Source organism: Lepidochelys olivacea (assembly GCF_965140295.1).
Source record: "Lepidochelys olivacea isolate rLepOli2 genome assembly, chromosome: 1".
Classification (NCBI taxonomy): domain Eukaryota; kingdom Metazoa; phylum Chordata; order Testudines; family Cheloniidae; genus Lepidochelys; species Lepidochelys olivacea.
The window spans coordinates 7,056,033-7,083,419 of NC_140411.1; the positions used below are offsets into that span (position 1 = coordinate 7,056,033).

At 44.8% G+C, this 27,387-nt stretch overlaps 1 protein-coding gene and 1 pseudogene across 2 annotated transcripts in view; one reads left to right on the forward strand and one right to left on the reverse strand.

Annotated features, from left to right (window-relative positions):
- LOC311513771 (olfactory receptor 51G2-like) overlaps nucleotides 1-27,387 on the forward strand; it is a gene marked incomplete at both ends in the record, with an annotated part of 350,119 nt that overhangs the window by 39,839 nt on the left and 282,893 nt on the right. The window lies entirely within an intron of this gene.
- LOC311513736 (olfactory receptor 51G2-like) lies at nucleotides 17,451-18,387 on the reverse strand (annotated as a pseudogene). The gene has a single exon. The product of its transcript is annotated as an olfactory receptor 51G2-like (transcript).

Here is a 27,387-nt window from a genome sequence, read left to right on the forward strand (position 1 = left end):
ATTTCTTGTTCAGCCAGTTGCTAATAGAAACAAGTTTATATTTATGGGTGATAATTCTGCCCATTTCTTAATTACAATGCACCTGAAAGTGAGAACAGGCATTTGCATGACACTGTAGTAGCTGGCATCACTAGATATTTACGTGCCAGATGTGCTAAAGAAATTTTTTTGGACTATCTGTGGAACATAATGTGGGAAAATGGGACCAAACAAAACCAGGTGTGAAGGGAAACCTTTTGACATGAAATTTGAAATATGGTGGGAAAATGGTAAAAATTTGACATGGGACTATTTAAAACCAGGGGACCTGAACACTCTGAATTGAACTTTGCTTTAATGTAACCACTCTAGATGTGGCTCATGAACAAGAGCTGGCTGTCATGTGAGATGGAATGAGTCAATGTATCTTAAATTATGACTATACGACATTATGGTGAATCCTTCCATAATGGCAAAATTGAGTTGCTCCAGAATACTTAATGCGGGGGGGATGCATTATTGTTGATCAAATGATCTGGCTGGAGGGATTGCAACTGAACATGAGTTACTTTCATTGTTAACATGACAGCAACAATGGGGAGATGGAGCTAAAAGATGTAAAAAAGGTGTAGGAGAATATATTGTGGGTGGCATTGGTAGTGGGGTCGGGGTACTGAATTAGTTTAATATTGAGACATTACAAGGGAAAAATCAACCTTGAGTGAGATTTTGGGAGCCATACGGATGCATGTAATACAGACTTTTGGTACATGATCAGAGAAAGGAATAAGGAATATAGTGCTGCAATTAAAAAAGCACAAGCCTTGGAAATATCTCTAAATGTGAGTTTGAGTGTCAGAAATTAATAAGACTGCATTAGCAATACAATGTTTACAGATGCAAACTTATGGGATACAGTATATAGAAAGGATGGTCAATCTACTGAGTAAGGGCAGTGGCCCTTTGAGTGGTTTAAAGACTCCCATATATGGAAACATTGAATTATAGGATGGAAGAAACACCTTGGACTTAATTTTAATGAAACCACTCTCAAAGGGGATTGGAAGGGCAGAATGCTATTACATAATATTGGGGAAAAAAGAAGAGTTGCAATGACCTGGGTGCTGACAATGATTAACGGAGAATTATGGCAAATAAACATAAGTGGAACACATTTGATCCAGGAAGAGGGGGGCCATATATTGATGGAATTGACAGAACATTGTGTGGAGTGAGGCAAAATAAATGGGTGTGCCCACAGATAACTTGGTCCCTAGAGAGATATCTAAACCGTTCAAGTGGACAACATATGATACAATATTTATCCCTTAATGGCACAAAAGTGTTTGATTTTAGGCAATGGGTGTATTTCTGTGGGTCACCATTGAAAAATATATATTTTGGGGAAATAGGACAGAAAAAGGTCCAACTGAGTCATGCAAATGTAATGGAGATTATTATTGAAGGAACTGTCAGGCACCTATAATCAGGCACCCTTATTTTTTAAAAAAAGAAATTGTCTGGGAACCAAAAGATGTGGACTAGTCTTTGAATCTAGTGATACATTGGGAACAACGGGAGGAATTGGTTGACAAAATTGAAAGAATAAAGCAATATGCAAAGGATGTATCTATATCTGCCCAGTTAGGAAAGATAAGTATTTTGTTGCATAATGGTCAAATATTAAAATTAGGAAAAGGGAACAAATTGACAGTCCACCATTGGTCATGTGAGACAGTATTAAAAGCCTTACTAAAGTCAAGATATACCACATCTATCCCCCCTATCCACAAGCCATTTTACCCTTTGAAAGAAAGCTATCTGGTTGGTTTGACATGATTTGTTTTTGACAAATCCATGCTGACCTTTACTTATCACCTTATTTTTTTCTAGATGTTTGCAAATTGATTTCTTAATTATTTTCTCCATTATCTTTCCATGTACAGAAGTTAAGCTGACTGGTCTGTAATTCCCTGGGTTGTCATTATTTCCCTTTTTATGGATTGGCATTATTTTTGCCCTTGTCCAGTCTTCTGGAATCTCTCCCATCTACTGCGATTTGTCAAAGATAATTGCTAATGGCTCAGATATTTCATCAGTCAGCTCCTTGAGTATCATAGGATGCATTTCATTAGGCCCCGGTGACTTTAGGAGATCTAACTTGTCCAAGTAATTTGTAACTTCTTCTTTCCGTATTTTAGACTCTGATCCTTCCTCATTTTCACTGGCATTAACTATGTTAAATATCCATTCACGATCAAACTTCTTGGTGAAAACAAACAAAAGTTGTTAAAAAGCTCTGCCATTTCCACATTTTCTGTTGTTGTCTTTCCCCCCTCATTGAGTAACAGGCTTACTCTGTCCTTGGCCTTCCTCTTGCTTCTAATGTATTTGTAGAATGTTTTCTTGTTACCCTTTATGTTTCTAGCAAGTTTGATCTCGTTTTGTGCCTTGGCCTTTCTAATTTTGTCCCTGCATACTTGTAGTATTTGTTTATATTTGTTAGAATATAGATATTCAGGCCTGTCTGTAAAGGCCTATACTTTAAGTACTTAGGTGTATTTTTATCACTTAGCTAGTTACAGGGGTATAAAAACAAAGAATCAAAATCACAGTTCACTTGTGTACAGGCCTTCTCTCACTAGGAGAGTCTGAGGCCTTGTTCTTAGGCTAAGGCCTTTGGCTAAGCAACAGAGGCAGCCATAAGCTGGGAAGCAAGTGGTCACATCCTCATTCCTAACCAGTCACACTGAAATAAGGTGGTATTGGGCTGTTAGGAAGATGATCCTGTCCTGATAGTGCCCATCACCACCAGATAAAGAAACCACTCTTAAGAGGGTTAAAGAAAACTTAGTTTGATAGCATCCAGTCTGGCAAGAAATCACTTATCTATGATTGTGGTTTTGAAATCCTCATTTCTATATTATATTTTCTTTATGACCCTCACTTTTCTCTTGTTTCTGTCTGCTGTATAATGTTGTTAGGTGTAAGTTAATTAGGGTGGTGGAATATAATTGGTTAGAAACCAATCCTAACATATTGTAACATAATTTAGTTAAATGTCAGTAAAATGATTGGTCCTAGTTTATATAGTAGTAATCTCAGCTATACCTTAGCCAAACAGGAAGTGGGGGGGAAGGGAAATTGGAATCATGTTTGCTGAGGGGGGGGGAAATGGAAACATGGACCAGAGACACAGACAAGGCTCTGTGGAGTCAGAGTTGGGAAGGGAACACTGGGGAACAGACTCTATTGGCAAATAGTGATAAACCCGACTGGCGTGCAGGGTTTTGGAATATGCTTGCTTTGAAACTAAACCCAATAAACATTGCATTGTTTGCACTTTGTACTTCTGGTCTTCAGGTTTCTGTTTGTGCCAAGAACCAGAGAGGAGGGTGAAGGGAAAGCCCTCTAACAATATTCATCCTTTGTAATTTGACCTTGTCAAGGTTCCTCCCCCACTCTGATCTCTAGGGTACAGATGTGGGGACCTGCATGAAAACCTCTTAAGTTTACTTTTACCAGCTTAGGTTAAAACTTCCCCAAGGTACAAATTAATTTTATCCTTTGTCATTGGAATATCCACTGCCACCACCAAACTCTAACTGGGTTTACTAGGAAATGTAGTTTGGACACGTCTTTCCCCCCCAAAATCCTCCCAACCCTTGCACCCCACTTCCTAGGAAAGGTTTGGTAAAAATCCTCACCAATTTGCATAGGTGACCACAGACCCAAACCCTTGGATCTGAGAACAATGAAAAAGCATTCAGTTTTCTTACAAGAAGGCCTTTAATAGAAATAGAAGTAAAGGAATCACCTCTGTAAAATCAGGATGGTAGATACCTTACAGGGTAATTAGATTCAAAACATAGAGAATCCCTCTAGGCAAAACCTTAAGTTACAAAAAAGACACACAGACAGGGATAGTCATTCTATTCAGCACAGTTCTTTTCTCAGCCATTTAAAGAAATCATAATCTACCACATACCTAGCTAGATTATTTACTAAGTTCTAAGACGCCATTACTGTTCTATCCCCGGCAAAAGCAGCATACAGACAGCTACAGACCCTTTGTTTCTCTCCCTCCTCCCAGCTTTTGAAAGTATCTTGTCTCCTCATTGGTCATTTTGGTCAGGTGCCAGCGAGGTTACCTTTAGCTTCTTAACCCTTTACAGGTGAGAGGAGTTTTCCTCTGGCCAGGAGGGATTTTAAAGGGGTTTACCCTTCTCTTTATATTTATGACAGACCTAGTTTCCACTTTTTGTAGGACTTTTTAAGATGGTTGACGATCTCCTGCTTAAGCCAGGGTGGTCTCTTGCCATATTTCCTATCTTTTCTATGCAGTGGGATAGTTTGCTCTTGTGCCCTTAGTAATGTCTCTTTGAAAAACTGGCAGCTGTCTTCAATTGTTTTTCCTTTCAGACTTGCTTCCCATGGGATCTTACCTACAAACTTCCTGACTTTGCTGAAGTCTGCCTTCTTGAAATCCATTGTGTTTATTTTGCTGTTCTCCCTCCTACCATACCTTAGAATCATGAACTCTGTCATTTTATGATCACTTTCACCGAAGCTGCCTTCCACTTTCAAATTCTCAACCAGTTCCTCCCTATTTGTCAAAATAAATTCTAAAATAGCCTCTCCCGTAGTAGCTTTCCCCACCTTCTGAAATAAAAAAAAATGTCTCCAATACATTCCAAGAACTTTGTCTGATAATCTGTGCCCTGCTGTGTTGTTTTCCCAACAGAGGTCTGGGTAGCTGAAGTCCCCCATCACCACCAAGCCCTGGGCTTTGTGATGTTTTTTTTTACTTTTTAAAAACAAAAAAGCCTCACCCACCTCTTCTTCCTGGTTAGGTGGTCTGTAGTAGACCCACACCATGATATCACCCTTGGTTTTTTTACCCCTTTTATCCTCATCCAGAGACTTTCAACAAGCCTGTCTCCTATTTCCATCTCAACCTCAGCCCAAGTGTGTACATTTTTAATATATAAGGCAACACCGTGTCACACCTCCCCCCTTAGTTTACTACTGGAGGGTTTGTCACTGATGAATGTGGAGGCAGTGTGTCTAAGTTTCTCTTTAGCTTTTGGCTATACAATTTCCAAGTGTTAACAAACATTGTAGTGTCACCCTCAGGTGTTGTTGCGAAGTTCTGTGTTTCTTTTTCTGGGTTGCCAGAATACGTTTTTTGTGCAACATTGTTAACTTAAGGCAGATATTAATGTCTTCTAGAATGTACGTATTTTAGCGTTTAGCAATTAATGCCATGAGGTGTGCCTCAGTTTCCCCTTCCACACAGTAGACCTGGTTTGTTATGGTTTTCCTGCTCTGACAAGTTTTAAGCCTGTTTACAGATAATAGCTGAGAAACAGTATCCTTTTAGGGGTTCTTTGTGTTGCCCGATATTTAGATTATGTATTAATTATATTGATTACTTAAGAATCCCCAGTTAATTACTTTGCAGGTTAACAGATTCTTGTCCCAAGATTGGGCCTCATATTATTTAAATGGTTATATAGTTGGGAACTCCGTTGTGCACAGTTGCAACATTCACACTATAGGAACTCTTTTATATTTACAAATATAGTTTATTAATACATTTAGCACAGTCACAAACACCCCAACTCAGTAAGGTAGAGATACTACAGAATGTACATCTGCACATCCATATACTCACACCATCCCTTATAGAACAACTTAGTGTTAACCACCATCTTCCTCATCATCATCCCCTTCCACATCACCAGTGGCCATCACTCTGGCACCTCCCAAGGACTACATCTATTCTACTTCCCCGAGGCTGCAATGCCACGTTTATAATATGTTATGCTGATGCCATTATGTTTGATACACAGAATTATAGAATATCAGGGTTGGAAGGAACCTCAGGAGGTCACCTAGTCCAACCCCCTGCTCAAAGCAGGACCAATCCCCAACTAAATCATACCAGCCAGGGCTTTGTCAAGCCTGACCTTAAAAATTCCTAAGGAAGGAGATTCCACCACCTCCTTAGGTAGCGCATTCCAGTGTTTCACCACCCTCCTAGTGAAAAAGTTTTTCCTAATATCCAACCTAAAGATCCCAAACTGCAACTTGAGACCATTACTCCTTGTCCTGTCATCTGCTACCACTGAGAACAGTCTAGAGCCATCCTCTTTGGAACCCTCTTTTAGGTAGTTGAAAGCAGCTATCAAATCCCCCCTCATTCTTCTCTTCCACAGACTAAACAATCCCAGTTCCCTCAGCCTCTCCTCATAACTTATGTGTTCCAGTCCCCTAATCATTTTTGTTGCCCTCCGCTGGACTCTTTCCAATTTTTCCACATCCTTCTTGTAGTGTGGGGCCCAAAACTGGACACAGTACTCCAGATGAGGCCTCAACAATGTTGAATAGAGGGGAATAATCACATCTCTCGATCTGATGGCAATGCCCCTACTTATACATCCCCAAATGCCATTGGCCTTCTTGGCAACAAGGGCACACTGACTCATATCCAGCTTCTCCTCCACTGTAACCCCTAGGTCCTTTTCTGCAGAAATGCTGCCGAGCCATTCGGTCCCTACATATTCGGTAGGGGATTTTTCTCCTTTTCCTTATTTGTATTTCCTCAACTTACTAATGTCAGTGTCTTTTTCCTATAAGTTAGTGTATCAATGATATCCACTTATGATCATATACTTCAATTTGTTACCATGGCCCTTTTGTGGTTAAGTATTGCATTTGTTATTTCTGTCCTAACCAGTTATTTCAGTTCTTTCCAAGTTTGAAGTTGCAGTGTACATGTTCATACCCTTTTAAATTTAACTTAGGGGAACTCCTATGCCAATTTCCTTTAATGCATTCTCTATGTTAAAGGTCGCAGCCATATATGGACATTATCCTTTAGCTTCTCACCATCGATCTAAGTGTAAGGTCCCAAACCAAAATTATATATAACATATAGTTACAATTAAATTGTTCATTGAGAAACACACCTTTTTTATGACTGATATTTGCAAAGATTGAACCACCACAGGTGTCTTATACGGACACACCCATGGGGGTTAAACCCTAATTATAAATACTGTGATACCACAAAGAAAAGTTTTATTAATATTTTTATTAGTATGTACATTCTTGTGTGATAAATAGTTGCAACAAAAATATCCCCCCAAAAGCATAATTTAGTCATGTTACACAAAACATTGAACTCACAGACAAGTAATTACAACCCTACCACCATTGGATTAAACATTGTTCAGAGCAGGTCCAGGAAACCGAAGGGTTGAAATCATTAATCATTTTGGGTTTGCACATTGGTTTGCCTATAAAATAGGTCTAATGATTTAGTTAGGAGCCAAATATTTTTTGGTGACTTTAGACCCTAGATTAAAATACAGGTGGGTAAGAGACAAATATTAACATAGATTAAAATGTTAATTTAATATTAAAGGGAAACTTGCAAGAAATAAGTCAAATATTTTCTTTTGGTGCAGTAAGACTTGTAACAGTAACTACGATTTACGTTGTGGGTAGAAAAGACTGCTGCACTTCCTGTGTAAAGCAGAAAAATTATACATTGCTGGCTTATACAATACAAATTTATATAATGCTGAGTATGTTTGAAATCACAGCTAACTTGGTACCTATTTTTGGAATCACGATGCACAGCAACTGATTTAAACCCCAAAGTTGTGTGACTGTAATTTGCTAATACAAATATGCAAGTAACAAAACAATGATTATTTTCACCTAAGGGGAGTTACCCTCACTACTTTTCCTTTTGCCTACCACTTACAGGTTAGGGGGTGGGGGAGGTAGTAAGCAAGAGTTTGCTTTATCTTGTACATGTACATTAGACATAGTCCAATGAATTAAAAGGATGCTGAATTAGATGTTCTACAAGTTTTTTAATTTTAATATTATTTGCCTACTTCCTTTTTTTCTCCCAAACACTCAGAAGCATTTCCCCTGCAGTTTATACAGGAACCTGTTAGCTGCTCATCAAAGATTCTGATTTTTTGTTTCCTGTTGGCTTAGGGTGCCTACCTACCAGTGGATCACTGAGATCTATGCATAACTTTGGGGATCCCTGTATTCTGGGTCACCCTTTTCATTGCTCATGGAGAAAGAAAGGGAAAGGAAGGGACCTCCCCCACTGGAATGATCTGAAGGAAGTTTCCCTGTACATATGTAACCCACACACCTTCTGGGTGTGGTTCTCCATCTGATCAGTGACACTGAGACCACTTAAAGAGAGAGAGATAAAATGAGGCCCCACTTCTAAAGCCATCAGCAGGTGGGGTTGAACCGGAGACCTCTGGAGCTAAGTACATGAGCCTCTACTGCATGAGATAAAAGGAATCTTCCTTTTAGTTAAGGCTGTAAAGCAGACTCATTCACACCTGCTCTAGGACCTTCTCCAGCTCCCTGCTAGCACAGGTTCATCAGAGATGTGATACCAGGGCCTGCCACTGCCTGCAGGGCCTGCTGACGGGGCATTGGACAGGGTGGATGGGGCTACACAGAGATGGGAAGGCTGGTTAGAGTAGCTGATGGACACAATACCACTGCTATAGACTGGTCGGGAAGTTTTGTTGTTTCTATAGCCTGTGTGCAGCCACAGACTCAGTCAGTGAAACCTTCATTTCAGAGTCATTGTTTCCCAGGATTGGTCCACCATCTGGTAAGGATGGCCTGTGTCCCTTGTTCCTAGATGTAAACCTTTACATGGAGCCATATTAAAAGCACATATTGCTGAGATGGCAAGGGACTAAGTGAGTTGCCCAAGGTCACAGAAGAAGTCTGTGGAAGACCCTGGAACCAAAGCCAGTGCTTCTGAATCCCAGGCCAGCACTTTAACCACCAAACCATCCTTCCTCGATGGGGCAAATGGCTGGGAAGGAGGCAGCTGCCAGGTCACCATGCTGAGATTACCAGAAATTCAGGGAATTAAACTCCTGTGACATCACTAAACAGAAGTCCAAGAACAATTCCTTTTCCGGATGATAACGCTGAATCATGATCCCTCCTGAATCTGAGGGAGAAATCCATTGGCGAGGGCCCAGGGTAAGGTGATAGTGGATATGCAACTCCACATGAACTCCCAGTGTGATGCAAAATAGGCTAATATGACCCATAGTGAAATAAGCCAGGCAGGGACCTCTTGAATCAATGAGCCCAGTCCCCTGCTATGGCAGGTGACCCTAGCATATCGTCTGGTACATAAGCCTGTGTCAGCATGGTGTGAATGAGTTCTCCCCTGACAGCAGGTTGGGAGAGGGAGAGACTTTGGGAGCAAACTGTATTTACATGAACATTTACTCTGCCTAGATATCCAGCAGATAGAGAGGTCCTTAAAGTGTTAACTTTGGCTGGTATTGGGTTACAGATCACTGTAGTGCTGAATACAGGGGATAGTGAAATATTGTTACCAGTGTTATTGTCTTTATGGTATGAATAAAGGGGAACAGAACACCGCTTAGCCTGTCCCAAATGACATGGTCACCCTCAGCTGAAATAAACTGGCTAAACCAGGGTCTCGAATACCTAAGCTTTGTTAGAGCAAGAGGGGTGGGGACAGGTGCCCAGACAAGAAATGTGGACTTTCCCTAAGTGTCCCCAGTCTAGTTTAACTTATTCTTCCCCACTGTTCAAAGATAGAGTTAAAGACACTTCTTTGGGAGCTGTTTGTTATTTTAAGTGCTGAAATCACTTGTGGTGGGAAAGTGTCTCTGCCTGGCATCCTACAAGCTGGAAATATCTAAGAACCAACAATCACTAAAAGAAAAGGAGGACTTGTAGCACCTTAGAGACTAACCAATTTATTTGAGCATAAGCTTTCGTGAGCTACAGCTCACTTTATATGAATGCATCCAATGAAGTGAGCTGTAGCTCATGAAAGCTTATGCTCAAATAAATTTGTTAGGCTCTAAGGTGCCACAAGTCCTCCTTTTCTTTTTTGTGAACACAGACTAACACAGCTGCTACTCTGAAACAATCACTAAGACTGACCTGCAGAGGTCACAGTGGAGGGGCACGTGTCAGCAGAAGGGACCTGACAGTCACCCAGCAGGAGCAGAATGAGCAGCTGGCAGAGTGGCTACAGAGGTGGCTACAGGGCAGCCAGCCAGAGCAAGTTCTCAGATGGCAGAGCAAGCAAGATGCCTTCTTTCCCGGGTAGATGCATCTCGGAGCCCTGGGTCCTCCCTGACCAAGGACAACGACAGTGAGTGGAGTGAGGTGAGGGCACAGAGGGGCACAGTAAAGTAACTGTTGGTAGAACTGAAGAACATGAGGCAGAAGACAATGCCCCATGCACTCTGGGGTGGGGTGTCCTGCTCACAGTTTTATGATCATGAATCCTGCTTGCGGCATTTTCCGTAATTAATGTCTGGTGACTTCCCTCCTTTCATTAAAATTTTCTTTTCTGCCCTTAGACTCTGTGCTTGTGAATGGGGAAATATTGCCTCCCACAGGCACCCAGATGTGGGGTGCAATTTTCCCAGGTTACTTGGTGGGGCTTCAGCCAATTCTGTGTTGTATTGTTGAAAAAGAACCCCTGAAGACTGAACCCAGCCCTGGTTGCTTTCCATTCCACCTGGCAGAACGGTGACACCTATCAAGCTCCATCTTAAAACCAGCTGGGTTGTTCACCCCCGCAATGCTCCTGTTGGGAGGCTGTTCCAGAACCTCCCTCCTCAGATGGTCAGAAATCTCCATCTCCTTTCCATCCTCAGTTTAGTCCTGGACAGTTTCTACCCATTTGTTTGTTTGCCAACATTGTCCTTTAGCTTCAGGAGCTCATCTTCCTCCCTGGTGTCCCCCCGCCCCAAATGTATTTATAGAGCAATCTGATCACTCTCAGCCTGTGTTGTGTTAGACTGAACCAGCGAAGCTCTTCCAATCCCCTTGAAGCCAGGCCCTCCATTGACCTGACCATCCTAGAAGCCATTCTACAAACCTGTTCCAGCCTGAATTCATCTTTCTGGAATAGGAGTGACCAGAATTTTACACAGTTTCCCACAGGAGGTCTCATCAGTGTCTGGTATAAGGATATTAATACGTCCCTATCTCGCCTGACACATTCTAGGATCTCACCTGCCTTGTTCACAGCCGCATCACATCTGTGGCTCACAGTCATCCTGGGACTTATTAATACACCCAGGTCTTTCTCCTCCTCTGTCATTTCCAATTTCCCTTGGCTGTATAAACAGGGGTGTAGTGATTAGAAGTAGGGAAGATTGAGACCTGACTTGATGACCGTGTACAAGCACTTTCACATGGACAAAATACCAAGTATTAACGGGCTCTTTAATCTATCAGGGAAAGGCATAACAAGAACCAATGTCTGGAAACTGAAGAAAGACAAATTAAATTTGGAAATGAGGCACACATTTTTAACAGTGAGGGTGCTGAACCACTGGAACGAACTCCGCAGGGAGGTGATGGATTCTCCTGCTATCTCCAAACCAAGACTGGATGCCTCCCTGGAAGATACGCTTTAGAGGAACTCAAGTGATGCATTAGTCAAACACAAGTCATTGGGCTCAATAGGGGGAAATTCTGCAGCCTGTGCTACACAGGAGGTCAGACTAGATCTGTGGTTCTCAAACATTTTGTGTCACACCTGCTTCTTTGTGTCTGTAGTAATTTAAGCCCCCCTTCCACCACACAAATACATATACGGGTATATGCGGGGGTGGGGCTTCACTACAATCAGTTTTGGCTTCATTGTTTTTCATTTGAGGGGTTTTTTTGTTGCTGTTGCACGGATGGGCCAACGATCCACTGGAATACCGAAGAACAGCAAAACTGTGTTTGTGGTCCCTGCTTACAATGCAATGTGCACACCGCACCGTAGCAAACGGACCCATGTACGGCTGCCACTGACTTTATATCATGCTATGCAAGTGTAACGCCGACAGACCCTGGTTGTCAGTGGGTGGGATCGAACCTGGGACCTCTGGAGCTTAGTGCATGAGCCTCTGCTTCATGAGCTAAAAGCAAACCGGCTCTTAGCTAAGGCTGCACATTCATTTTAGCTCTGTCTCTAAGGGATCTTGTTGCCAATAGATGGGGCAGAACACCACAACCAGGAGGTGTTTGGGTTACATAAGCATAACAGAAATCTGTCAAAATGCACAGCGCCGTCTGAGGACTGGATCTGTCTGGAGGAATCAGCTTGACTAGTTATTCATTGCTGTGGGTAAAATGTGCACAGGGAAGGTTTTTCCCTAAAGCCTTTCACCCTCCCCCCTGCCCCCGAATACATTCTGCACCCCCCCCCCCCAGGAAGGCCCGCCCCACCAGTTTGAGAACCTTTGGACTAGATGTTCTAGTGGCTCCTTCTGACCTTAAATTCTATGACTCTGTGAATCATTGCCTTGAACAGATTGTTATCTTGGATGCAACTTGAATAAATTGCTCCTCTGAATGCTGACAGGCACTCAACAAGGCTAGACACTGGTCATGAAGAACCAGGATTGTCAGAATAAAACTGGGATATATGGTCTCTTTACCCTCTAAACCAGGTTGTTTCTTGTGCTGGAGAGAATCTCACAACTGTCCCACTCTTTGAGCTGGTAACAACACCCCATCCATGCTAAACACTTATCACCAAGTGTCATAAATATAAAGGGAAGGGTAACCACCTTTCTGTATACTGTGCTACAGTGGCTTCACACCGTCAAGGACAATAACAAAAAAAACTTCTTCAATGGAGTTTAGCTCTCCAAGATTTTGATTTTGAAATACAACACATTTCAGGAACTTCTAACAAAGTGGCTGATATACTCTCCAGTGAAAGTTTCCCAGAATCAACTGATTAAAATCATCCTTGAAATGTGGAAAATATTGTTAGTTTTTATATAGTCAGTAGTATATCTAAAGGTACATGTGTCTTATTAACTCTGTTTTCTCCTAGAGCTCTAGGAAGAAATCACAGCCAGTGTGGAACCAGCTGTCCGACACTATCTGTGATTTGGGGGGCATGTCATAAATATAAAGGGAAGGGTAACCACCTTTCTGTATACCGTGCTATAAAATCCCTCCTGGCCAGAGGCAAAATCCTTTCACCTGTAAAGGGTTAAGAAGCTCAGGTAACCTGGTTGGCACCTGACCCAACATGACCAATGAGGGGACAAGGTACTTTCAAATCTGGACGAGGGGGGAAAAAGGCCTTGGTCTGTCTGTGTGATACCTTTGCCGGGAACAGATCAAGGATGCAAGCCCTCCAACTCCTGTAAAGTTAGTAAATAATCTAGTTAGAAAATGCGTTAGGTTTTCTTTGTTTTTTTGCTTGTGAAATTCGCTGTGCTGGAGGGAATGTGTATTCCTGTTTTTGTGTCTTTTTGTAACTTAAGATTTTGCCTCAAGGGATTCTCTATGTTTTGAATCTGACTTCCTGTGAGATTATCTTCCGTTCTAATCTTACATAGTGTTTCTTTTATCTTTGTTCTAATAAAGTTCTGTTTTTAAAGAATCTGATTGGGTTTTTAGCATCCTAAGGAACCCAAAGCTGGTCTGTGCTCAACTTGTTTATTCACAAGCCTCCCCAGGAAAGGGGGTGTAAGGCCTTGGGGGGATTGCTGAGGGAAGAGGAACTCCAAGTGGTCCTTTTCCCTGATTCTTTGTTAAATCACTTGGTGGTGGCAGTATTCCTAGCCCAAGGACAAATAGAGATTTGTGCCTTGGGTAAGTTTTTAACCTAAGCTGGTAGGGGGTCTTTCATGTGGGTCCCCACATCTGTACCCCAGAGTTCAGAGTGGGGAAGGAACTCTGACACCAAGCAAGTTCCACTTTTCCCTTTGGGTGCTTGTGACTAGAGCTATACAGTCATCCCCAGTGTCCTTAAAACTAGCAGTTTTATTAGGAAACAGCACAAAGCATTTGCAACAATGGTTTTAAGATAGCAGGCAGCTGTCACATGTCTACACTGATCTATCACTAAAAGCTAAATTAGACAGGCTTTGGTCTGGAGATACAAGAACAGAACTGGCCCAACTTACATTCTTTTGGGACACCAAGGAGCTCTTGGGACCCAGACTAGTTTCCCTGTGTCTCTGAAAGCACCTTCCCATCTGTTTGCCCTGTAGTGACGAGGTGTGGACTCCCTCCAAGAGTGACAAGGATGGATGGCAATACCCCTGCTGGTGGGCCGAACCAGGAGACCCATGTTCACCCTGCCAGAAACAGAAGGGTGGGACAGGAAGAAGTACAAAAGGTGGTCTCCACAGCTCAGTTAAGGGGGAGCCACCACAGGAGACAGATGCATCCCACCTCCTCTGAAGCCTGCAGCTTGAGGACTGGCCAGAGTTCCCCGGGCTGCTGGCTGACCGAGACACTGAGGAGCTTTTGGGGCTGCTTCCTGTGGACTGGCCAGCATTCCCCGAGATGATGGGCATGGGTACACCTGAGAGGGAGAGAGGAAGCAGCCCAAGGAAACTGGGCAAGCATCTGGTTGAGAAATGGACTGATACAAGATCAGTGTGTTGTGGCTGGATCCTTGCTGACCCAGTGGCTGGGATGCGGTTGAGTTGGGCAGGCCCCCGTCTCCCCTGCCACCCCACCCCGGGGCTGGCTGTACTCCCCCTCCTTCGGCCAGAAGGCCTGTGCTTCTCAGGCCTCCTACCCGCATTCTTGAGCCTCTACACTTTATTGGTGCTCACCCTTACCTGGCCTGCTAGACTGCTTTTCCTCTGCCTTCACTATGGCTTTGCTGCCCTGTGCTTACTGGGCCTGGGGCTCATAGACTGCTTAGCCGCTCTGCCCTGATTGCAAGAGGGAGCCTACTCATTGGCTACTGTCCCACTCTGGCTGACGACCCGGGGCTCAAGGACTACTAAATTGCTCTGTCCTGCTTGCAGGTCAGACCCTACCAATTGTTGGTTGCCGTACTGTTCTGCCCGGCCGTAGGACCGGAACACAAAGTGTAGCTAATTACCCGCTTTGAGCGCATCTTTGGAGGTATGTGACAGCAAGAAAGTGTGGCCTACAGCCCCTTTCTTGTGGAAGCAGCCTTTTCTCAAAGCCTCCCTGTGTGACCCTGGGTCCAGTCACCACTGCGCTCAGCCATGTCCGTGTTACAGGGCCAAAGTGTGGAGCAGACCTTTGCCCTGAGACTGCTTTCTCCCAGCCAGACCATCTTAAATGAGGCCCCCATGGCCTTTGCTTCATTGTTTGGCAGTTAGACCCATTAAGCCTCAATGGCTGGCAAACACTGGTCAGTTGACTGTGTTGAAATGCTCAGCATCCCTGTGACACTCCCCTCAGAAATCCACTACCTACCTCTCACTGCTACCTCCGAGCAACCCCACATCTGCCACAGACAACACAATGCTGGAGTCAGGGAGCTTCCCAGAGGCCAGCTGTCACAGGAGGCTGTGGTAAGAGGCCTTTCACAGACAAATGTCAGGGGTGTTGCTCTGTGGAACCCTGACACCGCCCTGATCTCAGGGTCTCAGAGTATCTGAGCACCTGGAATGTATTTATCCTTCTGCCAGCACTGTGAGGCAGCGTAGGGCTATTATCAGAGACAGCCAATGACTTGCCCACAATCACACTAGGCAAGGGAATCAAACCCAGCTGTCTTGAGTCACAGAGCCATGCCCAGATCACAGGACCAGCCTTCCAGCCCTCTGAGTGGTGACAGGCCCGGCTGGATTCTCTGCTGCGCCAGCAGAGCTCCCCCCGGCACTGCAGAAAGTGGGGATGGCCAGGAGCCAGTTGATTCCTTGGCCTGTTCTCCCACTGCCTCAGCGGAGTTTAGGGCAGCCTAGGGGTTGGGCTGACCTCTGCCTGGTGGTAACGGCTTCCAAGAGCACAGCACACACTGGCCAAGTCCCTTCTAAGGTCCTTGCAATGACTTACTCTCAGCCTGGGATATTTAAAACAAGAGCCCGCTTTGTGGGGTAGCATTAATTCAGTTTTCTCCAAAACACAACGTCTCCTATCCTCCAACTTCTCCCTCCTCCTTTACTCAGGAGCCCCCGCTTGCTGGGGTCAGTGTTGGTTCAGTCTTGCCACACCCTCTGCTCCTCCTTTTCTCCCTGAAGCCCTGCTTCCTGCCCCATCTTCCCCTGAGGTCCCATCTCTGCCCCATCTCTTCCCAATATGCCCTGCCCCCCACTCCTCCACTTCCCTTGATGCTCTGCCCCCTGCCAGGTCGGAGCCAGGCTACAGTAAGAGCTACCCCAGGATCCCAGGCCACTGTGGAGAGACCCAGACTCTCCTCCTTCCCTGGGTTGTACATCCTGGGGGGTGGGGACACAGGCTGGGGGCTTCTCTTGAACCCGCCAGCCTTCTGTCCAGAGGAGGTGGAGGGTCTGGAAATCCTCTCAGTGGCTCTGGCTACCTGGGCAGCTCTTACCATGGCCTGGCTCTGGCTTCCACACTGGAGAGGCGGCAGAGCTTCAGGGGAAAAGGAGGAGCAGGGGTGGGGTCTCGGGGGAAGAGGTGGGGCAGAGGGAGGTGCCTCAGGGGAAGAAGATTAGTCGGATGTAGGGTGTCAAGGTGGAAGAAGAGGGGCAGGGGCGGGGACTCAAAGGGGACGGGTCTCCTGCATGGGTCCTGCTTTTGCCTTTTGAAGAGGTGGTCACCCTACACTGAATTGGCTGGGCTGGGATAGGAGCCAGCTGTGCCTCTGTGGGGGAGCTGAGGCCTGTTTCCACCCCTTTGCAAGCAGCTGGGGCAGCACAAACGGAGGGGCCAGAGAGGGAACCTGGGCCTGAGTCTCTTGCCAGGACTCCTGTGTGTCAGACCCTCACTCGCACACGCAGCTCTACCCTACCTGAGGGGCATGACAGTTGGAGAGGGGTGGGCTCAGCAGATGTGCTGTGTGCAGAGCCATCAACGGGGGGACGGGTTGCCTGAAGGGCTTCTCCTGGGGCTCCTGCGTTAATCATGTCCCTGAGACGACTCAGTCTCAAGCACCTGGGTGAGGGCATGGGGGAAGGGTGCGGGACTGTGTCCTTTGAATAGCCCCTGTCCACAGCTGGTGCAGCCCCCAAGGATCACGCAGCTCCCAGAGCGCTCAGGAAGAGGAAGCACTGTGACAGCAGAACAGCTCTGCAGCTTTTTTAATGGCCCCTGATTGATTAACCAGATACGGGACAGTGACAGGCCAGGTGTAATTGGAAACAACATCCACGTCCCTTGTTTTTATTGACTGTAATGATGGGAATTCTGAGGTCGGAAGAGCCACCAATACAGCTCTTTATGGGCCAACATCCCACCGGTCCCCTGGCTCTCCATGAACACAGTCGCTCTGTAAATGTTGCTGGCTGCCTTGGTCTCCTTCCCCAGAACACTGTCTTCCCTCACCAGCCCCTCTCCCATTGCTCCAGGCCTTAGAACCCATCTGAAACTTTCTCTACAGTATGGAGGTCAGAAGCTCATGTCGTCTCAGATATAAGCGTCCAGGACACACTAGGTGGCCCGTGTTTTTCGTCTCCCATGTAATCAGCACTGGAGGAGGGTGATGAACTGACCCTTCACTTGACGAACACCCTGATTATCCTGGCACGAAGATGTTTGCTTTTCATGCTGTACACAATTGGATTAATCAGGGGCGGGACAAGCCGGGAGACGTAGCCCAGTAGAATCTGAAGCAAGTGAGAAGAGCTATTCCCAAATCTGTGTATCACAGCAAGGCCAATCTCTGGTGTGTAGAAGAGCAGGACGGCACAGAGGAGGGAGATGCAGGTGTTCAGGGCTCTGAGGCACTCCCTGTGGGATGTGATGCTCAGCACTGTTTTGAGGATCATCACATACGAGAGAAAGATGAGCAGTGAATCCAGCCCCACCGTGAAGAATGTAAGAAACAACCCATAGATGTAGTTGACTCTGATGTCTGAACACACCCTCTTCATAACGTCTTGGTGCAGGCAGTAGGAATGGGAGAGGACATTGGCTCGACAGTATTGGAATTGTTTCAGGAGAAAGGGATGTGGGAGTATTACAGCCATCCCTCTTAGTACAAGCACCAGTCCCATCTTGGCTATTCTTGGCAGGGTTAAGATGGAGGTATATCTCAGCGGGTTACGGATCGCGATGAAGCGGTCAAAGGCCATCAACAGGAGCATGGAGGATTCAATTTTTGAAAGCGAGTGGATGAAGAACAGCTGGGTGAAACAAGCATCGAGGCTGATCTCCCTAGAGTTAAACAAGAATGTGCCCAGTGTTGTCAGCATGGTGGCTATGGATAAGCCAAGGTCCATGATGGACAACATAGAAAGGAAAATGTACATGGGCTCATGGAGGCTTGGATCTGTTTTTTATAATGAACAGAATGACTAAATTTCCTACTACTGAAATAATATACATTAAAAAGAAGGGGATAGAGATCCAGAGATGGACTTCTTTCAGCCCAGGTATGCCAGTGAGAAGGAACACTATAGAGTTGGATGTGGTGTCATTGACAGCTGACATAATGTACTGGGCAGGTCCGAGGAGTTCTGAACTTTCCTTCCTGAAAGGAGAAAGAATAAGAGACTAGATGATATTTAACGAGACATCATTCTGCTCTCAGTGGATATTTAAAGACAGCAAAGAGCTCAAGGAAGATCAGCAAAAACATAGTCTTCGATTTACACCACTGATAGGAACATAGGCATTCCCAGACTGGATCAGACCTATAGTCCATCTAGCCCAGTATCCAGTGGCCAGTTCTAGATGCTTCAGAGGAAGGTGGAAGAAGCCCTGCAATGGGCCACTATGAGATAACCTGCTCTCATTGAAAATTACCCCTGACACCCACTAGTTAGACATATTTTGTGGTGTAAATCAGGAAGAGTTTATTGGAATTCTAAGACTTAAAAAAAAAATCTTCACCAGTATAATTGGATTTTTTGGTTACCCATATAAACATCCCATCCCACTTTGAATCCTGCAAAGCTCTTGGCCCCATTGATATCTGGTGGTTTGGAGTTCCGCAGCCTACTTGAGCACTTTGTGATTTTACAATTGTGACCTTCCTACAGACACTCTTTCTGGCCCTCCACTTCTGAGTGTGGCCCATTGTAGCATGACATGTGTGTAAACACATGGTATGTGCATGGTGAAAACCGTCAATGTATTTCTCTGTCCTGCATTGAAAGTGTTTATAAATGTGTTTCGTAGCATCATTATATGTATTATTTTTTTTATTTTCTCTAGTCCTGAGAGTTCAATTTTTTCCACTGCCTCTTTGTAGCACATGGGAGAAATTCTTAGGGCCAGGTGCTTAATTCAATAACATTGATTTTAACTGCATCACGCCAGATTTACATGTGTAAATTCAATATATGTGCTGATCCCCAAGCATCCCTCCAAGAGAAGCTGAAGTGCTTTCCCTGGCCAGTGCTGACTGAATCTAGAGAGTTCAACATCCTACAGACTTCTCTTCATCCTCACAGGATCTGCATCTTCTCCCCATGAAAGTGTCTGTAGAGATCTGGCAGGTTACAAGTTAACACAGACAGTTACTTCAGCCGGGCGGGTGACAGGTTGGCGTCACAAATGCATGCATGGTGCAAACACTAGGTCTGCACTAATATCCAGTTGAGTGTGTAAGTTACTTTAGCTAAGCTCGTACAACATGTGATAGGAGTTAATGCCGTACAACCACTATTACACTCCCCTTTCCACCACCTCAGCTCTACTCTTTGCTGAAACACAGGCCAGCAGTCCTGGTCTCTCCTGACATGTTGGAAAGACTTGCACAGGTATTGCAGAGTTATTGAGTGCACGACCCTGAATGTAAGTGTTAGAAACAGCTTCTGGTCGATTACCAGGAAATAATATCATACAGCTCTTCACTAAACAAAGTGTTAATAGCACAAACCCTTTGCCAACAGTATTTGGAGTACTTCTGAAATACTTTCTACATAAAAGCCATTAAGCAGTAAACAGGTCTCAGAGTAGCAGGAATGTTAGTCTGTATCCACAAAAAGAAAAGGAGGACTTGTGGCACCTTAGAGACAAACACATTTATTTGAGCATAAGCTTTCCTGAGCTACAGCTCACTTCATCGGATGAATTCAGTGGAAAATACAGTAGGGGGAATTTATATACACAGAGAACATGAAACAATGGGTGTTACCATACACACTGTAAGGAGAGTGATCAGGTAAGGTGAGCTATTACCAGCAGGAGTGGTAGGTTTCTTACTGGAAACCTACTGACCACTATACTTACCTACATGCCTCCAGCTTTCATCCAGACCACACCACATGATCCATTGTCTACAGCCAAGCTCTACGAAACAACTGCATTTGCTCCAACCCCTCAGACAGAGACAAACATCTACAAGATCTCTATCAAGCATTCTTACAACTACAGTACCCACCTGCTGAAGTGAAGAAACAGATTGACAGGGCCAGAAGAGTACCCAGAAGTTACCTACTACAGGACAGGCCCAACAAAGAAAATAACAGAACACCACTAGCCATCACCTTCAGCCCCCAACTAAAACCTCTCCAACGCATCATCAAGGATCTACAACTTATCCTGAAGGACGACCCATCACTCTCACAGATCTTGGGAGACAGGCCAGTCCTTGCTTACAGACAGCTCCCCAACCTGAAGCAAATACTCACCAGCAATCACACACCACACAACAGAACCACTAACCCAGGAACCTATCCTTGCAACAAAGCCTGTTGCCAACGGTGCCCACATATCTATTCAGGGGACACCATCACAGGGCCTAATCACATCAGCCACAATATCAGAGGCTCATTCATCTGCACATCCACCAATGTGACATGTGCCATCATGTGCCAGCAATGCCCCTCTGCCATGTAAATTGGCCAAACCGGACAATCTCTACGTAAAAGAATAAATGGACACAAATCAGATGTCAAGACTTATAACATTTAAAAAAACAGTCGGAGAACACTTCAATCTTTCTGGTCACTTGATTACAGACCTAAACGTGGCAATATTGCAACAAAAAGAACCTTCAAAAACAGACTCCAACGAGAGAATGCTGAATTGGAATTAATTTGCAAACTGGATTCAATTCACTTAGGCTTGAATAAAGACTGGGAGTGGATGTGTCACTACACAAAGTAAAACTATTTCCCCATGCCCCCCCACCCCCACTGTTCCTCACATGTTCTTGTCAACTGCTGGAAATGGCCCACCCTGATTATCACTACAAAAGGTTTTTTTTCTCTCCTGCTGGTAATAGCTCACCTTACCTGATCACTCTCCTTACAGTGTGTACGGTAACACCCATTGTTTCATGTTTTCTGTGTATATAAATTCCCCCTACTGTATTTTCCACTGAATTCATCCGATGAAGTGAGCTGTAGGTCACGAAAGCTCATGCTCAAATAAATGTGTTAGTCTCTAAGGTGCCACAAGTCCTCCTGTTCTTCTTGAGCAGTAAAGTTCCAATGCTCCTTCCCATAGAGAGATTCCAACAACTCTTCTGCTGGCTTTCAATATACATACATGTCATGAAAGTTTGCTTTGTATTATTTGTATTACAATGTTTTGGCATAACATTCACACAACTGTACTTTAGTACACACATGTCAACTCATTCTTTCCCCTCTGATCTGCTTTCAGAGATGAGTTCTCAGGTTAGAGTGGGACTTAAAATGTAGCATCTGTCTTCTGGATTTCTTCACAACCTGAACAGATCGCAGTATCTCACCCCTCATTCAGTCCCTTGTCAGCAAACAGAAGTCTAGTAGCTCCCCTGTCCCTAGGTTAATAGCTGACTGGTTCTCCTCAGGTTCTGTTCTGTCAGTCTGTAGTCTGTCTCCGGAGTGGTAACAGGCACTGGGATCAGTGTAGAAAATATTAATTCCCTGAGCTCTCACTCTCTAGTACGTAGTAACCCCAGCACTGGTCATTCAGGCACGATGGGGGTTTGCAGGAAGTGGATTTCAAAGTCAGATGCATGAGTATTCATGGAAATGAAACTGCATTTCACACATGAAAAGAATCTCTCTCTCTCTCTCTCTCTCTCTCTTCTCCTACCCTCTCTGCCCCCCCTCCACCCTGAATTCATAAAATAAGTAGCACCTGGGAATGGCATTGGGACAGACATGAAGCTGAGCTGCCATAAAGAATGTGTATGTTAAGTCCAGTTCTTGGGATGTTTGCTGTGTAGCTATATTGGGTTAACTATTCGGATATTTTTGTTATGGCTATATTAGGTGAAACCAGTTTGGATCTTCTTAGTTTAATAGCAGACTGCGAAAAATAAGCAGAAAGGGAAGCAACAGCTCAAGAAAAGCCATCACTCAGTCAGCACTTCAGGGAGAACGAGAGACAACACCAGAGCTGCAAGCTGTGAGGAGCATATTCCCAGCACTGGGAATCTGTCCACAGCTGGAGCATCTGTTGCTGAGAAACAATTCAGAGCTGACAGGCACAGAGAGCGCTGGGGAAATCTGAAGGTCCTGGGCCTGCCTGCATCCCCATCAGAGCGGGAGGGTTTGGGGTTACAGATGTGTACAGACTGTTGTTTGAAAACCCTCTTATTCTGCCACATTATGTTTTATTCTTACTGTTCAGATTAAACAGTGTTTTGGTTCAAGAAGGCTGGCTCGTCACTCGTCCCACCACTAGTCACAGACTACTAAAGGGAAGAACCACAGGTGCCGAATGCACTCGGTCCAGTTCGGCAATCACAGTCGTCAAGCAGTGTGCTGTAGCCCAGGGCTCAGTCTGGGGGTGGAAGAATGGAGGGATTTAGCCCCCTCACAGGGAAGGCTATGAGGCCTGTCATCTGGCACTCAGAGACCAGAGAGGGGACAGAGATCCAGGTAGCCCTGTAACCGTGAGGGGTAGCTACAGTGCAGAAGGCTGGAGACCTCAGCTAGCCAGGAAGTAGAAATATGCCTCATCGGATCTGTTGTCACAAAGCAATCAGGTGTGAATTCCTATGCTCACAATTAAGTCAGAGAATAACATCTTTGAAAATTCATTTGTGATTACATTTCCAGGTGCAAATAAACCTGAGGCGATTTGGGAACTAGTCACTGATATTCCGTGGGATCACCTCTCTCTCAGCCCCTGGCAGGATCAGGCCCAGAGCACAGGGCACCTCTAGACATGAGACCCCTAGAGAAATCCTGACTCGGGGAATCAGGGTTTGAACATTACAACTTTGCTCTGAATGTCAGATTTCTGTGTAGCTTGAATAGCCCACCCTGGAACATGGGCAGATGTGGGGGAGGGGTTCCCAAGCTACCTAGCGCTGCCTGCCCTCCAGCCTTGTCACTGAGTCACCCCGACAGCCCCGCTGAGTCCTCTGCCTCTGCACAGAACATCTGAAAATGGAAACGGTTTGCAGCCTTTCCCCTTCACTTCACATTTTAAAGGTAGTGAAACCTGCCAGCGTACCCAGTTCCTGCTGAAGGGGAGCTGCTGACACCAGAGGTCTTCACCGTAAAGGACAGAGAGTCACTGGGGAGATTGCATAGGCAGCAGGCAGTATCTGTTGAGATCAGGGAGGCAACTTCCTTTATGAAGCATGCTTACACGACTCCTTGGAGTCACTTGGCCATCAGGGAACCTCACCTGCTTGGCTTATTGTGCACCAGATTTAACCCCCATCGTGGCCAATAGCAAACTGCAGGAGCCCAAATCACAGGGGATGTGTGGTGATGCTACCCAACTGAACTGCAGCCCAAGCCCTGCTGCAGGCTCTGCTCCTGGAATCTGGGCTTTTCATCACAATTCCTGTGGTTCTGTTTCGTCCCATGACTACCTCGGGGGCAGCTGAGTGGTAAATCACAGCTGTGATCTTTCTGAAATAATATAAAAGAGAATAATTATAATAATAATATAGGACTAGATTTTTCCCCAGCAGCCCCCTTCCATGCATTACAAACCCAGGGTTCAGGCCAGGGATGGGAGAGTCCACATGGCTCCCTACATGGAAATTTCCCTCCGATCGTTCCAGGATGGGAGGTCCCTTCCCTTGTCTCTGAGGAATGAAAATGAAAAGGGGGCCCCAGGATCTATGGTCCCCAAAGTTATGCACAGATCTCAGTGATCTAGCGAGGCCCACCCAAAATCTCTGTGCCTCCACAACCCTCTCCAGCTCCCTGCTAGCACAGGTTCATCAGAGATATGCTACCAGGGCCTGTCACTCTAGCCACCTCCAGCAGGATCTGCTGAGGGGGGCGTTGTACACTGTGGAGGGGACTGCACAGAGATGGGAGGGCTGGTTAGAGTAGCGGATGGGCACAGTACCCCAGCCACGGACTGGTCGGGAGGTTTCGACCTTTCCATACCTAGAGTGCAGCCAGAGACTCTGTCAGCAAAACCTTCATTTACATTACGAGGGAGATGCAGATGAAAAGCCTCCAATTTCTCCTGGAAATCCAGGCAGCTGCAGCTTGGCAGCATCATGTCAACTGAGGTTTCAGAGAATGATCCATTTTCTATGAAACCTCACCCCAAGAAGTGAATGAAAAAGGAAACATTTCAGTTTGGGTCAAAATATTCCGGGGGTTGGGGGGGAGACTGTTTTCCAGCCCAGCTCTAGATCAGACCATGAGCCTCTGTCCTTTGTGCTACACCACCACACCCCTAGGTGGCAGCACTAGCTCCCCATCACCCTCCCACACTGAGCAACTCCTGGACATCTGCTAGGGTGGCTAAGCCAGCTCTATAACAGAGGAAGCCCCTGGAAAAGGCTTGATTGCAGGAGCCCATCCCCCAGTGGAGAAATTTAAGAACATAAGAAAAGCCATATTAAGTCAGACCCATGGCCCATCTAGCCCAGTGTCCTGTCTTCTGACCGTGGCCTGTGCAGATACTTCAGATGGGATGACCAGAACAGGGCAATTATCAAGTGATCCATCCCCCATTGTCTGCTCTCAGAGGTTTAGAGACACCCAGAGCATGAGGTTGTGTCTCTGACCACCTTGGCTAACACCTATTGATGGTCCTATCCTCCATGAACTTATCTAGTTCTTTTTTGGATCAGTTATACTTTTGGCCTTCAAAACAACCCCTGGCAATGAGTTCCTCAGGCTGACTGTTCATTGTGTGAAAAAGTACTTTCTTTTGTTTGTTTTAAACCTGGTGCCTACTAACTTCATTGGGTGACCCCTAGCATTTGTGAAGGGGTAAATAACACTTTCCTTATATACTTCCTCCACACCAATCATGATTTTATAGACCTCGATTATACGCCCCCCCTTACTCATCTCTTTTGCAAGCTGAACAATCCCAATCTCTTTTCGTATGGAAACTGTTCCATACCCCTAAATATTTTTTGTCACCCTTCTCTGTACTGTTTCCTATTCCAATATATCTTTTTTTTGAGATGGGGCGACCAGAACTGCATGCAGTATTCAAGATGTGGGCATACCAGGGATTTATATAGAGGCAATATAGTTTCTGCCTTATTACCTATCCCTTTCTTAATGATTCTCAACATTCTGTTAGTGTTTTTTGACTGCTGCAGCACATGGAGTGGATGTTTTCAGAGAACTATCCACAATGACTCCAAGATCTCTTTTTTCTCTAAAAACAGCTAATTTAGATCCCATCATTTTGTGTGGCTAGTTGGGATTATGTTTTCCAATGTGTATTGCTTTGCACTTATCAACACTGAATTTCATCTGACATTTTATTGCCCAGTTAACCCATTTTGTGAGATCCCCCTTTGTAACTCTTCATAATCTTCTTTGGATTTATGTATTGTCATAAATATAAAGAGAAGGGTAACAACCTTCCTGTATACAGTACTATAAAATCCCTCCTGGCCAGAGGCACAAAATCCTTTTACCTGTAAAGGGTTAAGAAGCTCAAGTAACTTGGCTGGCACCTGACCAAAAGGAGCAATAAGAGGACAAGAGACTTTCAAATCTGGTGTCGGGGGGAGGGGGGGAAGGCTTTGTCTGTCTATTCTGGGTGCTTGCTGGAGAGAGATCAAGAAAACAGGCAATCCAACTCCATTAGAATTAGTAAGTACTAGCAAGGAAATGCATTAGTTTACTTTTGTTATGGCTTGTGAATTTCTCTGTGCTGAGAGGAAGGTCTATTCCTGGTTTTCTTTTTGTAGCTTTAAAGTTTTGCCCAGAGGGAAATCCTCTGTGTTTTAAATCTGATTGCCCTTTGAGATTAGCTTCCATTCTAATTTTACAGAGGTGCTTCTTTTACCTTTTTTCTTTCTAATAAAATTTTGTTTCTTTTAAGAACCTGACTGATTTCTCTATTGTCCTAAGACCCAATGGTTTGGGTTTGTGATCACTTTGTAATCAATTGGTTAGGATATTATTCTCTAGCCTCCCCAGGAAAGGAGGTGTAAGGGCTTGGGGAGATATTTTGGTGAATAGAAACTCCAAGTGGTCCTTTCTCTGATTCTTTGTTAAATCACTTGGTGGTGGCAGCATACCCTCCAAGGGCAAAAAAATTGTGCCTTGGGGAAGTTTTAACCTAAGCTGGTAGAAATAAGCTTAGGGTGTCTTTCATGTGGATCCCCATATCTGTACCCTAGTGTTCAGAGTGGGGAGGAAACCCTGAAGTATATATTGAGTAGCTTTTTATCATCTGCACATTTTGCCACCTCCCTCTTTACCTCTTTTTTCCAGATAATTTATGAATATGTTGAATAGGACTGGTCCCAGTACAGACCCCTGGGGGGCACCACTATTTACCGCTCTCCATTCTGAAAACTGACCATTTATTGCTTCCCTTTGTTTCCTAACTTTTAAACAGTTACTGATCCAGGAGAGAACCTTCCCTCTTATTCCATGACTGCTTACTTTTCTTAGGAGCCTTTCATGAGGGACCTTGTCAAAGACTTTCTGAAAGTCCAAGTACACTGTGTGCCCTGTATCACCGTTGCCCACATGTTTGTTGACCCCTCAAAGAATTATAATAAATTGGAGAGGCAGGATTTCCCTTTGAAAAGCTGTGTTGATTCTTCCCCAACAAAGTGTGTTCATTCTGTTCTTTACTATAGCTTCAGCAAATTTGCCTGGTACAGAAGTTAGGCTTACCAGCCTGTAGTTGCCAAGATCTCCTTTGGCGCCTTTTTTAAAAAATCAGCATCACAGCTCCAATCATCTGGTACAGAGGCTGATTTAAGTGATAGGTTACATACCACAGTTAATAGTTCTTCAATTTGGTATTTGAGTTCTTCAGAACTCTTGGGTGAATCCCATCTGGTTCTGGTGACTTATTACGCTTTAATTTATCAGTTTGTTCCAAAACCTCCTCTACTCACACCTCAGTGTGGGACGGTTCCTCAGATTTGTCACCTAGAAAGAATGGCTCAGGTTTGAGAATCTCCCTCACATCATCTGTAGTGAAGACCGATGCAAAGAGTCCACTTAGCCTTTCTGCAAAGGTCTTGTCTTCCTTGAGTGCTCCTTTAACCCCTCGATCTTCCAGTGGCCCCCCTCAGTATTTGGTAGGCTTACTGCTTCTGATGTACTTTAAAAATGTGCTTTTAGTTTTTGTGTTATT